A 3,904-nucleotide genomic window follows, 5' to 3' on the forward strand; every position below is an offset into this window, starting at 1 on the left:
TGGTCCTTCCTCCCTATGTCCTCTGCCTGCCTTTTGTCTACAAAAGAATTAGTCAAAAATAATTTAATCAGAGAAATGAGAAAATGCAGAAGCAAAGGAAATAAGCAAATAAGACCAAGTAATAAAAGTTTATTTATTAAGCAAAGTCAAGGACCTTTAGTTCTTTCTCAACAGCCCTAGGTAGATAATATTCTGAGCAATATGCTTTGAGCTGTTCTGTAGATGATGAAACTCACACCAGGCAGAAGAAGTTAACTACATGATAACCAAACTATAGCCATGATGTAAGCTGCTACAATCTGAGAACTGGCTTCAAGGAAATGGAAACCAGTTGACTCTAGAACTAATGATTAACCGTACTCTAAAAAATCAAGATAATGCTGATTAGACCATTGGATGATCAGTTTCAAGATGACCATCAGAGTTAATTGTGCTGTTTCTGTATGTACCTCCCTCCCTCTGCCTACAACCTTGAGACACTCCTTTAAAAGCTCTTGCCCACTGATTGTCAGGGGGAAACTAGCCATTGGACATGAGTCTGCCGTCCTCCCCATCTGCCCACCTCTGAAATAAAGCAACCCTGACTCTTAAGTATTGGCTTCTGAGGAGCGAGCAGATGGACCCAGTTTTGGTAACAACGATGCTGACTCTTTTTGAGGCAGTACAGAGAAATGATTAGGAGCACTATTCTGGAGTCAGGCAGACCTGGAATGAATCCGGAGTCCAACTTAATTAGCTTCATGATCTCAGAAAATGGACCTAATTTCTCTGGGCCTCATTTCTTTGTGAGTAAAGTGGAGCCAAGACAACTACCAACTAAAGCTGAATTAAATGAGAAGAGGCATGCACAGTTCTTAGCACAGCACAGCCCCACAAGTGATAGGCAGTGTTTCACTGCAGTTACTAACACTGATGCTAAAATTTAATATTTCACATGTGCAGCTGCTACCACAGGGACTCGAGGTATCCATGGAGGTCTCCCTTCACAAGGAACTCCAGTTTAACCAATTCTGGCTAACCTAGGCAGAAGAGAAGTGCATCACAAGACATGCCCAAAACTAAACACAGGAATGGAGCCAGCTCCAGGAGTCTCACTGGGAAACTTTCAGTGGTAACCTGGGAAGGATTCAGTCTCAACAGCATCCATGAGCCACTCAGCTCAGGGTTCAGGTTTTCAAGCCAGTGTCTGCTCTGGTCAGCCAGGGTCACCTACCCTCTATGCAGTAAGCAAGGGTCCCTGTAACTTAGACTCCCAACAGGACCACCAATAGGAAGCTCATTCTCCAGATAAATCAGAGACTGTCACCTAGAGAAGTGGAGGCTAGCCAGACAAAAGGAGATGTCCACTTCATCCCATTAAATATTGGATCCAAAGGCAGGACCACACATTTATTCTTACTATATTTTTATATTATTTTAATATTTATTTTATTATAGTTTTTTGACTGTGGAGCAATTGGGATCTTAGTTGCCCAACCAGGGATTGAACTGATGTCCCCCGCAGTGGAAGCTCAGAGTCTTAAATACTACACTATCAGGGAATTCCCACTACATTTTAAAGATTTTTTTACTTATTTATCTTTGTGCTGGGTCTTGGTTGCTGCACGGGGGCTTTCTCTAGTTGCAGAGAGCAGGGACTACTCTCTAGTTGCCTTTCAGGGGCTTCCCACTGTGGTGGTTTCTCTTGCTATGGAGCACAGTCTCTAGGCTCACCAGCTTCTGTACCTGCAGCACGTCAGCTCAGTAGCTGTGACCTGTGGACTCCATAGCAGGGGCTCGATAGTTTTGGCCCACAGAGCTAGCTGCTCTGCAGCCTGTGTTATCTTCCTGGACTAGGGATCAAACCCTTTTTCCCTGCACCGGCAGGAGGATTCTTATTCGCTGAGCTGCCAAGGAAGTCGCCACTACATTTTTTAATGGAAGTATTTCTTTCTTCTTTGAGTGTTTTCTAATGACAGCTTTCCTGAGATCTAATTCGCTCTTAAAGTGTACAATTCAGGGGACTTCCCTGGCAGTCCAGTGGTTCCACTACAAGGGGCATGGGTTTAATCTCTCCTTGGCGGAACAAAGATAGTGCATGTTTGTGACACAGACAAAAAAAGAGAATGAAATGACAATTCAGTAGCTATTAATACATTTACTGAGTATCACCACCATCAAATTCCAGATCATTTCATCACTCCCAAAAGAAACCCCACCACATTAGTCATCACTCCTCATTCCTTCTTCCCCACAGCCCCTGAAAACTACCACTTTATTTTCTATCTCTACAGATTTGCCTACTCAGGACATTTCATAGAGTGGAATCATAATATTTGTTTGTCCCTTTGTGTATCAAAATTTCATTCCTTTTTTATGGCCAAACAATATCCCATTGTATTGATATACCACATTTTCTTTATCACTGGAGGACCATTTGGGTGTTTCCACCTTTTGTCTATTATTAACAGTACTGCAATGAAAATTATTGTACAGATTTTTGTACACTAAGCAACTGTAGAATAAATATCCACATAAGACAGATATTAGCTAATTTATATCAATCTTATTTCACCACCTCACCCCCTAGCAAGTGGAAGGGATTACATGCAAGTTTAAATAGCTATAGACCCAACTCAGCTTTTTGTACCTGTGAGTGACTGTCTTTGATTGCGTATCCACCTTGGTTCAATCAGCTGTGACCAGGGGCATAAGCCATCTGGGCAAAAGATTGTGTGCAGAACGGATTCATGCAAAGAGTTATGGCAAAGAAGACACCCAAACTGACATTTCTAGAGTAATTCAGAGGTGACCAAGTTACAAAAGGACTCCTGAACGTAAATTTTTGGATGAGTGTTTCATATATTCAGTGTTGCTAATTTGCTGATGCTTCAGAGAGAAACTCCACCATCCACTCTTACATTTCAATACATGCTCAGTAATAACCATTTATCCAATAATACTTACTCATTACCTATTAATCACTTGTCCTTTTTTAGGCATTAGAATAAATTTATATTTTAAGAGGGATTCAGGGGACTTCCCGGGTGGTCCAGTGGCTAAGACTCCAGCTTACAATGTAGGAGGCTCAGGTTCAACCCCTGGTCGGCAACTAGATCCCACATGCGGCAACTAAGAGTTCACATGCCACAATTAAATATCCCTCATGTCCCAAATGGACTTCCCTGGTGGCTCAGATGGTAAAGTGTCTGCCTACAAAGTAGAAGACCTAGGTTCGATTCCTGGGTTGGGAAGATCCCCTGAAGGACAACCCACTCCAGTATTCTTGCCTGGAAAATCTCATGGACTGAGGAGTCTGGTAGGCTACAGTCCATGGGGTCGCAAAGAGTCGGACATAACTGAGCGACTTCACTTTCATGTCCCAACTAAGACCCAGTGTAGTCAAATAAATTAAAAAATGTTTCCTTAAAAAAATAAGAAGGATTCAGGACTAACAGGGTGGGGAGGATCAGGAAAAAAAGGACTTCTTCCTACTAAAACGTGTTTTCAATCTGAGATTAATGACTACCTGTGAGGCTTTACTCAAGGGGCCAAGCACCTACAATGGGCTTCGCAGGTGGCTCAGTGGTAGAGAATTTGCCTGCCAAGCAGGAGACTTGGGTTAGATCCCTGGATTGGGAAGATCCCCTGGAGAAGGAAATTACAACCCACTCCAGTATTTTGCCTAGGAAATCCCATGGACAGAGGCGCCTGGCAGGCTACAGTCCATGGAGTCTCAAAGAGTCAGACACAACTTAGCAACTAAAAACAACAAAAAGTTTTCCTGTTTGTGTAGGGCTCACCAAAGTCCCCTCCAGGTCTCATAGAAGACCAAAGAGGGAGGGTCTCAGGCCGCACTGACTGAACACAGGATCCCCACCCTCTGCAGCCCCTACCTGTGTGGCTCTTGGCCTCTCTCCCAGCC

General features: G+C 43.3%; 1 non-coding gene across 1 annotated transcript; it reads left to right on the top strand.

Moving 5' to 3' along the window:
* Positions 1-3,161: 3,161 nt before the first annotated feature.
* Positions 3,162-3,233, top strand: TRNAC-ACA (transfer RNA cysteine (anticodon ACA)). The gene has a single exon. It is a non-coding gene; the product is annotated as a tRNA-Cys (tRNA).
* The last annotated feature ends 671 nt before the right edge of the window (positions 3,234-3,904 follow it).

The sequence above is a fragment of the Muntiacus reevesi genome, chromosome 7 (genome assembly GCF_963930625.1).
Source record: "Muntiacus reevesi chromosome 7, mMunRee1.1, whole genome shotgun sequence".
In the NCBI taxonomy this organism is placed as follows: Eukaryota; Metazoa; Chordata; class Mammalia; order Artiodactyla; family Cervidae; genus Muntiacus; species Muntiacus reevesi.